Here is a 13111-nt window from a genome sequence, read left to right as displayed (position 1 = left end):
TGGAATTTGGTAGCCTCAATCTTCAAGCAAACTGACAGGGACGAATTCAGCATCACTGGCACTTTGAAGAATTGGAGGAAAGACCTCTCAGAAGATGAAATAATCAACAAAGCCTGGACTCTGGTACCAGGATTTTTGATTTGGGATGTCTGGAAAGAATGCAATCAAGAATAGAATTGGCTCAACCTAGAGCATCATAGCTCAGATTATAAGACAGCTTAAAGAAACTGTGAGCACCCTTCTAAAGAAACCCCCCGAGAACCCTCCTCTAAACCAGGATGCTCATATACTTTTTCATTTGGGTCTCCAGTTTCCTGTCCCCCAGGGCATAAGCAAGATCATAAGACATACAACAGCGGGGAAGGACTTTTGGCAACCGTCTCCTCATGGCTTTTTGAAATTTAATATAGATGGAGCCTCTAAGGGAAACCCTGTGGTGGTTGGTTATGGCAGAGCCATAAGAGATGAGCAGGGATACATAAAAGTCATCTTTCATAGTCATTTGGGGAATGCCACTAATAATATGGCGGAACTCATGGCCTTAGAGCAATGCCTAGAAATCTTGATTAAATCCAATTTACACAATGCCATCATAGAAGCAGACTCTAAATTGATAATTAATTCAGTCAAGAAGATAGGCAATGGCACAGCACCAGAAAAAGTATCAAATCACTGGTGGTTATTGCAGGTCTATCAACGTATACAATCCCACCTGAGAGCCCTGAGAACACTCAGATTTGTTCACGTGCGCAGAACAACCTACAAGTTAGCAGATCGTCTGGCGAATGAAGGAGTGTTATGTACAAGAAATAACAGAAGATATGCTTGGGAGTTGACACCCTAAGGGAATTTGCATGAGGACTATCACAGACAGGTGATGGAAGACAGTGAGTATTTTCAAATTATGAAATATAAGTAGTAAATAGACCAATGGAAACAGTGGAAAGTGAACCAATCACAGGGAAGAAGTAAGGGGTAAACAACGGGTAGGTTGATAGGTAGCCGACTAAAGATTGCAGTGAATTCCAGCATCCTACAGATTTCAGGTGGATAATTGCACGTAGGATATACCTTCAAACGGACCCAAAAAACTATAGAGTGGCGGTTTATGCTACTCATCGGGTCTGAATGGAAAAATAAAGAGTGGGCATGTTGCCTACCTGAAATCAGCTCAGGATCATTGGATCAATGAGGGCTAGATCGCATGGCATTCGGGTCATAAAGATAATTGAAGGTTAATCCTCAAATGGACCCGAAAAATTATAGAATGGCGGTTTTGGTTTCTCATTGAGTCTGAAAGAAAAATTAACGAGTGGGCAAGCCGATGACCCGAAATCAGATTATGACTGTCGGATCTTCGAGGGCTGGATCGCTCAGTTATCAGGTTGCTAAGTCAACCACAGGTTAAGGCTTGTTTTTTAGTCGCATACTACTGCATTGTGGGTCATAGAATCTGTGGGCCCTTGTCATCAAAGGCTTTTGAGTTCTTTGATGCACGAGAATTAAGACGTTTAGCAAACCCGAAATAACTTTAGAACCTTTTAAATTTCTCTTTCGGGTTAGGAAGGCAGGTATCCTATGTGCTGGTTTTCCAGAGCGATGCTTTGAGGATGGGCAGATCATTGGTGGTTTGAGCGTTAGTCCTTTTGTAGTTTTGTTTGAGTTAGGTATGGGGTTATGTCAACCCAGCTGTCTGTTGAGTGTTCACAAAGCTGGTGTTGTTGTTCTTGGCTCTGTTAAAAAAGTGTACATTATGTATTTTTTCTCGATTAATGGAAGGCTCCACTCTTACTCGATCAAAAAAAAACATTAATAATATGACTATGTGACTATAGACTAATATGACTCTACACTATTATATTAATTTAGAATTATGACTATCATATTAAATTAAGACATCAACCGTAAGGTTAAACTTAAGGAAGTGGTGGATGTTACAAAAACCTTCAAAATTAATACAATAATACCGAGAAATGCAGCCACTGCCAAAAACAAAAAACTTCAGGTCAATAAATCTGCTTCCTTCATTTTTCATCTTCCATTCAACACAACAATGTTTCTGAGTTTTTGTTAATGTGCAGTCTTTTCAAATTTTTCTAACTCACCCATTGCATCTTGGTCGACAAATACTAATTGGGAAAGTCAAATGGGGCCTGAAATTAAATGCTCACAGCTACCTATTTCGCTTCTATCTCTCGTTCAATACACTAGTTTTTTTTTTTTTCATAAAGTAATAACACATAAATATAATATCTTTAGTAACTGTAATAATCAAGTTCAGAATGGGAATGAAAAAAATGATTGGAATTTTATTAAAATTTTTCGTTTTAAAGGTTTGTAATCTGAGTATGGCTTTATTCTTCTTTTACCAACAAATACTGTGAAATAAAACCAAAATAAATAAAACTGATGAGGTCAGAATTCTAGAATGGAGTGGGATTTCCCAATCAATCGATTATCCTTTTAACAAGAATAGTTTTAGAATGAATTGATTAATTTCTTCTTTCTCGCATAGAGTTACATGTAAAATAATAGTAATAGCTCGGTCTTGTGAAATATGTTTCGCCACGGCTTCATTATATTATGTTAATTGGTTCGGATTATACGGGGATGACTATATAGTATAGATACATATATCACATATATATGACTATAGACAGTCGCTATAAATGTATGGAGTAGATAATAACCTAGAAAGTTCTTGGATCTTCAATCAATTCTCTGCCAGAGGCATCTTTTGGGTCACCGCTTCGACACCGACAGTCAACTTGCACCGACCTTGCTTCTGAACAACTCTTAATAATTTTATCGTTTGGATCTCTCTTGGGATGTGTCGGGTTTAGGTTACGCATAATACTTTAATAATGGAATAACTGACGATTATGACTGTAGATATTATATATCACATAAATTTTCATTTTCTGGAATATCCAAGGGCACTTAATATAGTGTAGGACGTTTGTATATATCTTTGAAAATAGCAAGAAATATTAGGGCAATATAATTTTATATATTTCCACAATTTGAGAACTCTAGTGCAGTAATGTTTGCACAATCCACTTTATTGTTTTCTATCGTGCAACTAAATTCAGAATTTAATGATTGAGTACATTCATATGGACAACCGAAACATATGCAGAGTGCATAAGGTCCCAAAGAGTTTAAACATGGCTCTGATACCATATGTGAGGATCCTTCTTAGGGTCTTCCAACTACAAACTAAATTTTTAGTATTTAAACACAATAAAAACGGAAATAACTTATTTATAACTCAACATTTATTTGATGATAATATACAATTAAAATTTATGTACAACATAATTTTAATATAAATATTATTTTAAATATAATTTTAATTATATTTTAATTTTAATATAACTTCATATAATTTTAAATAATATAATAAGGTTAATTAATATAATATAATTAAAGTTATTTTAATTATATCATATTAATCAAAATAATTTTAATTATATATAATTTTAATTATATATATTATATTAATTAAAATTATATTAATTATATGTAATTTTAATTATATTTAATAATTGAATAGAATTTTAATTCTCTGATGGAACCTATTTGCTTTTTAGTTCTTTATTAAAAATTTTAATTTTCTATTAATATTGGTATTTAACTATTATCATAATATTATTTTTAAGGGACTGGTCCCTCTCTAGATTAATTTTTATTTATTAATTTATTAATTTATTATTTATTATTTATTTATTTATAACTAAATATATATAATTTTAATTTATATAATTTTATATAATTCATTAAGTAATTAATTAATTAATTAATTAATTATTTATTTATTTATAACTAAATAAATATATTATAACTTTATATAATTATAATTATATTTAATAATTGAATTGAATTTTAATTCTGAATTAATTTTAGTTACTGATGGGACCTATTTGATTTTTAATTATTTATTAAAAAAAATAAAAATTAATTAATTAATTATTATTTATTTATTTATTTTTTCCTAGATATAATTTTTATTATTTGTCTTTAACTAACTTTTATTAGGAATTATTTTTAGGTACTAATCGTACATAACTGTTTAATTATTTTTATTATTTTAATTATTTATTAATATTTTTTATCATATTATTATTTTATTTATTGGTCTAGCCCCCCATGTTAATAATAGGGTTTTTGATCCCTCGACCTAGTCAAAAGTAGCTGTTGTCTTTTTAGCCGTTGGAGGCTTTGCTCTGTCTACTTAACCTGCTAAGCTGGATCCGTTTCTTCAACTTGTCCTGATGATGAACCACACTCGTTGGTTCGAAACGCGTCGACAAATGATGTCTCATGTGATCTTCGCCGAAAAATCCTTTGTAAAGTAATAATTTCATTGCAACCATTTACATAAGTAATCAATAAATAGAACAATACATGTTCCAATAGCTTTGTTGAGATTCTCCTGGCTCTGTTGGGATGCTCCTCTCGACTACTCAACTGAATTTAACTCCCATCCAACTAGGAATTATTTCCTAGCCCAAGGAACCTCCATAGGTTCCCTAGTGTCACGCCCCCAAGCCTACGGTAGTCTTCCAACCGTGCCCGGTGGGGTGCGGCACCACCGTGCACTTTCTTTTTTCAATACTCGTGCACATGGACTACGCCTTAACCGATATAAACATGCTTTAACTGTTATCTTATAACCATATGAAAGCATTAATCTTCATAATTCATCATAAACCATTCTTAACATTTTCATGTGCAATTAAACCGAATAACAATTGCAAACAACCGTGTAGAATGGGAGGGGCAACTCCCGAACAAGTTCGCCCGATAATAATATATTATGATAATCTTCAATATTACATCAACAAGTGTGCTTGGCAGAATCCAAGCCAACACTTAGCAATATTTACAACAAGGCATAAGACAGCCTTTTACATACACAATTATGCACCTTTGCCTATGAGCGGGTACCCACACGGGTCACCAAGACACTCACACAATTCTGCACCAAACCGTGTATAGAACCTCCTCAACCGTGACCTCCACATAAGCCAATCCCAAAATATGCGAACACCTCTTATTCCTTATGCGCATGAGGAATGCGCATTTCCTAAGACCTTCGCACTTTTCCCCTTGTCTTGATGCGAAGACACTTGAGCGAAGTTCGATGGAGATAATGAGCTCCATCTCCATCAATATATACGCATCTTCCTTATGTTTCAAGGGGGTTTCTTAACTTATGGCCGACCCCACTAATTTACATAGAAGCCCACATATTATATATGTTTTATATTAATTAATCCACACATATTTATATATGTGTACAACCTCCATATAATATGCTTTCTTCTTATGTTTTAAGGGGGGTGCTCCACTCATGGTTGCCCCCATCATTTTACATATAAGCCCTCACATATTATATTTTATTTTTATAACCCACGCATATTTACATTCCTTAACATATGCGTATAAGTCTCCATAGCATATTAATATGCCCGTCCAACACTTAGCCACATTCGACCTAAGTGCCTTTCGTCGCACAGTTTGTCGTAACCGGCTCGCTGTTTCGTCGCATTGTGTCAACCTCCCGTCGCACCGCAACCGTAGCTCGCCTATGTTAACTCGCGCCCGCTGCTGTCATGCCCGCGCTCCACACAACTGTGCTGCCCGCCCGTCGTGTCTGTCGTTCGGGTTACCTGCCCATCGGGCGCGGGTCACCCACGGGTCGCCCGCCCGTCGTGTGCGGGTCGCCCACGGGTCGCCCAACTGTCTGTCACACCAGCTCGTCGGTCTGCCGCACCAGCTTGCCTATCTGTCGTACCGTGTCCGCATACCAACTCGTCGGTGACTCGTTCGCCAGCTCGGGTGACCTCACCCGCAGCTCGGCTCGTCACCTGTCCGTCGGCTCACCGTGCACGGGTCTCCCGCCCGGGTCACCCGCCCGTCGTGCACAGGTCGCCCAAGTGTCGGAGGTAGCTTGCCCACTTGTCGCACTGCCCATCGTCGTGCCAAAATGCGCCCGTCGTTGTGCCAAGAAGCATCCGTCGTCGTGCACGGGGCGCCCGCCCATCGTGCACGCCTGCCCGAGACTCAAGGGCCTTACATTCTCCTCCACCTGAAATCGTTGTCGTCCTCGACAACATATCATCTCGGTAGCTCTCCACCAAGATCATCATCAACGGGAAGTCATCTCGATCCATGATGATCAACCACCATGTGTCGTCCTCATGTGAACTGCTGCCATGATACTCCAACACAATGCTAACACATCTCTGTACATGCCGGCCTCCATGTCTGAACTAGTTGGGTAGCTAATCCAACCGTCACGCCCAAACAATGAGAATGCACATCCTCATGTCACCATCAGTCATTCCTCAAAGCATCCTGTCACATCCCCGACTCATCAAGAATCAACTCCCATAATCCATGCTCAGGTCCATGGAACTCCATCCACCTCATCTGCAACATGCTGTCCACGGTGTGTCGGTGCTAATGTACTACAAGTGATCAGCCACATTTATCCCAACATCATCATGTGCGTAAAGTAGTTGAGTCTCGGTTCAACCCATGCCCAAGTGTAATCACCAAGGCATCATCATCATCGTAACTCCATCACTCCAAAGTGTCTCATATCGATCCTCCACATCAAGTCACCCTTCCAAGCCATGCCCATACATGTACTTTGGAAGTATGCATCCCATACTGCATCAAAGTCTCCTGACCTCAGCTCCTCAATATATCAGACCTCTAAGTCCACCATATATGATGTCCCAAAGTCACAACAATCTCATGTCATCATGAGCTCCATAAACCATCCCCAACCAACACCTCAGCAAGCATACAAGTCTCGGCCAAAAGGTCCCTGCAAGATGCCTCAGCTCTCCATGTAGTAGGAATGCTCCATAGTTGCTCACAACTCCATCCAAGTAATCAACTCTCGATGTGCCCCATTCAGGTCCATGAAGCCCTCTTCATCATCTGCAACGTGCCATCCTCAAGTCTCCAACCTGATGTCCATGACTATGTTGCCCATGTAGTCCAACCAAGTACATCACAACATCGATCATCCTCATCCAAGCTGCAATCTTCGGTTTAGTGAACTCGGTCACCTAACCATATCATCATGTCGTAAGTTCCTCCATCATGGCTCCTCCACCAAAGGTCCACCAAGACTATCTCTCGGTCTCGGCCATGAGAAGTCCACCTAAGCATCATCATCGCGAGTCCCTTCCATCACAGCTTCTCTACCAAGGTGTCCATCAAGACTATCTCTTGGTCTCGTCCATGAGAAGTCCACCCAAAAGTGTGCCCTTCAACCTATCCATGAGTCATGCCGGGCACTTAGCCATGTGGCTAAAGCATGACCCAAATCATCCATAATGTTCATCAAGTTCCTCCCTTGTCTCCGGGTCTTGCACCTCCCATCTCAAGGTAGCAAGTAGCCCCAACAAGTCTCGCAGTGATCGACAATCCTTGCTTCTTCATACAAGGCCCCATCGTAGTCATCCATGGCAAGATCCTCCATAGCATAGGCAAATTGATTTTGCCTTCCACTGCACACGGTCCATCTACCAAATGCTCAAATGGAACACAAGTATCCATAATTACTTTATCAATATGAGGCTCCTGCATATGAGTGACCTCACCCATCCATGTCAATAAGCTGCACGATCCTGGTTCAACTTGATCACCTTCAAGTTCTGCCTCCATCGAGTCCTCATCATCATGTGGTTCTTCCATGTGAGTGTCCATCCATGCTACCAAACTGTATGATCATGGTTCAACTTGATTAAACTCAAGTTCGGCCTCCATCATATCCTCATCATCACATGGTCCTTCGTCTGTCCATGTCCATGAGTTACATGATTCTGGCTTAGCTTGATTATCTTCAAGTCTAACCTCCATCATAGTTAAGTCTTCAACATCTTCGGCCATCATGACTTCCTCTTCCTGGTCTGCAACTTCATCTTGTTCCATTGCCTGACTGATTTGAAGAAGTCCTTCTCGTCCAAGCATCACATCAATGCCATCTGTATTTATCACTACGAAGTCCAGCTGACCTCTACATCCTTCCATCTGAACAGGTACCTCTTGTATCGAGCCTACTGCCAAATTCCACGAGGTTATTTCCCAGTTCTCCATAGTAGATATCAGCCCCACTTCTTCTACTAACCGTGCTGATATAAGGTTATATGAGCCACCTGTGTTTGCCAACGCTTGAACATCTTTGCCACAAATCTTCAAGGTTACAAGACCTCGGTTGTTCTCCATGACCTTATCTTCACCTGTCAACTGCCACGAGCAACCTTTGCTCTGATATGTTTCAACACCTGAACCTTGTTCAAGTCTCCACGAGCAACCCTGCTCACCAGCTCCGACCGAGCTCTGATACCACCTGTCACGCCCCCAAGCCTACGGTAGTCTTCCAACCGTGCCCGGCGGGGTGCGGCACCACCGTGCACTTTCTTTTTTCAATACTCGTGCACATGGACTACGCCTTAACCGATATAAACATGCTTTAACTGTTATCTTATAACCATATAAAAGCATTAATCTTCATAATTCATCATAAACCATTCTTAACATTTTCATGTGCAATTAAACCGAATAACAATTGCAAACAACCGTGTAGAATGGGAGGGGCAACTCCCGAACAAGTTCGCCCGATAATAATATATTATGATAATCTTCAATATTACATCAACAAGTGTGCTTGGCAGAATCCAAGCCAACACTTAGCAATATTTACAACAAGGCATAAGACAACCTTTTACATACACAATTATGCACCTTTGCCTATGAGCGGGTACCCACACGGGTCACCAAGACACTCATACAATTCTGCACCAAACCGTGTATAGAACCTCCTCAACCGTGACCTCCACATAAGCCAATCCCAAAATATGCGAACACCTCTTATTCCTTATGCGCATGAGGAATGTGCATTTCCTAAGACCTTCGCACTTTTCCCCTTGTCTTGATGCGAAGACACTTGAGCGAAGTTCGATGGAGATAATGAGCTCCATCTCCATCAATATATACGCATCTTCCTTATGTTTCAAGGGGGTTGCTTAACTTATGGCCGACCCCACTAATTTACATAGAAGCCCACGTATTATATATGTTTTATATTAATTAATCCACACATATTTATATATATGTACAACCTCCATATAATATGCTTTCTTCTTATGTTTTAAGGGGGGTGCTCCACTCATGGTTGCCCCCATCATTTTACATATAAGCCCTCACATATTATATTTTATTGTTATAACCCATGCATATTTACATTCCTTAACATATGCGTATAAGTCTCCATAGCATATTAATATGCCCGTCCAACACTTAGCCACATTCGGCCTAAGTGCCTTTCGTCGCACAGTTTGTCGTAACCGGCTCGCTGTTTCGTCGCATTGTGTCAACCTCCCGTCGCACTGCAACCGTAGATCGCCTATGTTAACTCACGCCCGCTGTTGTCATGCCCGTGCTCCACACAACTGCGCTTCCCACCCATCGTGTCTGTCGCTCGGGTTACCTGCCCATCGGGCGCGGGTCACCCACGGGTCGCCCGCCTGTCGTGTGTGGGTCGCCACGGGTCGCCCAACTGTCTGTCGCACCAGCTCGTCGGTCTGCCACACCAGCTCGCCTATCTGTCGTACCGTGTCCGCATACCAACTCGTAGATGACTCGTTCGCCATCTCGGGTGACCTCACCCGCAGCTCGGCTCGTCGCCTGTCCGTCGGTTCACCGTGCATGGGTCGCCCGCCCGGGTCGCCCGCCCATCGTGCACGGGTCGCCCAAGTGTCGGAGGTAGCTCGCCCGCTTGTCGCACTGCCCATGGTCGTGCCAAAACGCACCCGTCGTCGTGCCAAGAAGCGTCCGTCGTCGTGCACGGGGCGCCCGCCCATCGTGCACGCCTGCCTGAGACTCAAAGGCCTTACACCTAGCCCTCTAAGCCCAAGTCCAACCAAATGTAGTGTGTCCAAGTTAAACAAACACTCTCCATATCCAAGTTTGAATTCTCTTATTTATCTCTCCATTCTCTGCCTTCTCTTTTTCTCCACATTCTTGCCAAAACAAAATCCTCTAAAACCAAAACCAAGATCAAGGATCTCCTTTCCTCTCATCATCCTTCCCCTTTTATGACTCTTCCTTCCATCCACCTCAAACACTTATCATTAATGTCATGACTAACCCCTCATCCTTTCATTTAATATCCCTGACTTTTATTACCATATATTTGTTCAAGGTATATTTGAGAAGACATTTTGGGAATAAAATATAGATATTTGATTTAGAATTAAATTGGAGAAGACCATATCTTCTCCCAAGTAGATTTGAAAAGACACCTTGGGATATGGATATTTAATTTGGAATAAATGGGAGGAGACCATATCCTATCCAAAATTAAATTTGAGAAGACAAGTTGGGAATTGCAAAACTAGATTTGAAAAAACACCTTGGGATATGGATATTTAATTTCGAATAAATGGGAGGAGACCATATCCTATCCAAAATTAAATTTGAGAAGACAAGCTGGGAATTGAATAATAACAATAATAAAATTTATATCAGTAAAATAAAATTACAGTTTCACAAATGTAGGTATATATCAATATTTCTTGATAATTATAAGTCAATATTTTCAAGTAAATTAAACACTAATAAAAATTAACATGATAAAATTAAGTAGGGCATTACAACGATCCTGTGGATGAAATAATTACTATGTGATGAATGAAACGTGGTTTGGTTCAGTAAAAATATCGATTAATAAAGTAATTATTTCAAAATAAAAGATTACAGAGACAAAACAAAAAACCAATATACTTCTTAACCTTCACAGAAGATTCATGACAAAGATTCAAGGGGAGCTTGGTTAGACGGAGGTGACGAGAAAAATCTCCACTTAGGCAATCCAAATTCTAAGTAGCCTAACTAAATACCCTAAGGGTCAAGATACTAGTCCCGGAATACCCCAGACCTTTTCTCGGCCAGCCATCAATAAATTTTAGCCATCGAGGAAAGGGAAAAGTAAAAAAATTGAATGTTGTAATTAAAAGCATTGTGCCATCTTCATTCATAGATACAAGGGGCTAGACAGAGCTCTAGACCTAGTAATGATTAAATATATATGAAACAAAATAATATACATGTACTTGTAGGTAATTATTGTATACAGAAAACAAATTAAATACATTTTCATGCACCACACATGTGGAGACAAAGACAATACTAGAAACTAACACTGCTAAAGCATATACCAGGACATAATTATAGCAAACCCACAAGTATCGATTCTGGGCTAGAACCTTACTATACAATGACATACATTCAAGATATAAAGCTATGCGAGTAAACAACATGCATGTATCCTGACCATGGTAAAAGGCTCAGTTGTAAATTATAGTATCATACATAAAATTAGAAGGAGAACTGATAATAGCTTTGGATAACTTAAACAAATGCATGGTTACATTTTGTTTAGACATGTTTCAAAAGAAACTACAGTCAACCCTGTGACTGTGCTTGATAATCAAGATACTATAACCATATTACAAAAAAAGAAAAAAAAAAAAGAAATTCTATCTAACCCTGTTGGGTTAGGGCCTAGTAAGCCCTATCTCCACAACCATACTTAACCAGTCTTTCATTGTACACTAGAATGATAATTCGGGAGCATAGAAAGGGTGTTGAAGTAACCCTGATCAGAGGATGAGAATGAGGTTCCTAGGATGTACCTAGTCCATTTATCATGGAAAAATCAAAGGCTCTTCCCTTTGTTAACATTTCCCATCGATATCTGGAAGATCTTGACAAGCTAATGGCAAAGAATGGCCTGATCTACCACTTCAATGGGCTATGGCCTCAAACAACAAATCTTTACAAATGGATACAGTCTAATTGGACTAGATCTTGCAAGGTTCTCTTCTGTTCTAAGGGTTTCTTCATAGTTGTGTTTGCCCGTTGGGAAGATTATCAGAGTGCTCTATCTAAGGGCCCATGGTTCTAGGGAAAAGGGGGGCTTTTCATGACCCCTTGGTTCCTAGACTTTGACCCCTTTATGACATTAATCATAGAGCTCCCCATGTAGGTCTGGCTTCCAAACTTGTCAGTGCATCTATCTCATGATTCAGTGATTACAAGCATCAGAAACACCCTGGGTCGCTTCCTAGCCACATACCTTACGCAAGGTCAAAGTGGAATTTATACTTATGGTAGGATCTGTGTAGAACTCGACATTAGTAAAGACTTGCCTGACAAAATCAACTTGAAAATAGGTGATTTCCACTGGATCTAGCTCTTGGACTATGAGAACACAACTTTTCGTTGTCACCTCTACCATCAAACATGACACCTACATAACTCTTGCACTCAAAAGCTAGTAAAATAAAAGACTAAATCTAAGGCTTGGAAGCCCTGCAAGCCGCTCCTTATGGAGGAAGAGGACTCCTATTTTTAGATTAGGAGGACAATGAATCAAATGATGAAATGCTCTCTTTGAATGAGGACTATGAGGAAAGTAAGGAGAATAAAAGTTTAACACTTTGCAAAGAAATAAACAGTACTGCTATTTTGTTGGGAGCGGTAAAGAGAGCTTGCGAATTAGTTTCCTCTGAATCTGATAAGGACACAATAGTATCTTCTCAGGGAATTCTTCAACAAGTTGTGGTTACTCCTTTGGCGAACGGGTGGGTGAAAGTAACCAAAAAGTAAATGAAAAAAGTAAATATGGAAACCAGCCCAGAGTTGGGCGATACTTTTGTTTTTCTTACTGTCTCCTTACAATTTGGTTTTGGTCTCTCTATAAAAATCCCGCCTTGAGGCGGGTATTGTAAACTTATAATTTTGATTGTGAAAAATTTACTTATCAAACTTGTGATTTCAATGAATACCCACGAGAATCTAGACAAATTAAACTAGAAAATAAAAATAAAAACTTTCCAAAAAACTTTTATTTAAATGCTATTAATATTTTATTAAAAAAAAAAAAATCAATCCATAAATACTATATAAAAAAAAAAACAAATAATTTTTAAATTGTAAAGGTTTCCCTTTTATTTTATACTGTAATTTATATAAAATTTTCATATTACTCATCCATTAATAATTTAGATCACAATTATATAAA

The sequence above is a fragment of the Pinus tabuliformis genome, chromosome J (genome assembly GCF_031772625.1).
Source record: "Pinus tabuliformis cultivar Carrire ecotype Pingquan chromosome J, CPIR1, whole genome shotgun sequence".
Lineage (NCBI taxonomy): Eukaryota > Viridiplantae > Streptophyta > Pinopsida > Pinales > Pinaceae > Pinus > Pinus tabuliformis.
The sequence above is the reverse complement of the archived record's forward strand: the minus strand, read 5'-3'. Positions refer to the sequence as shown.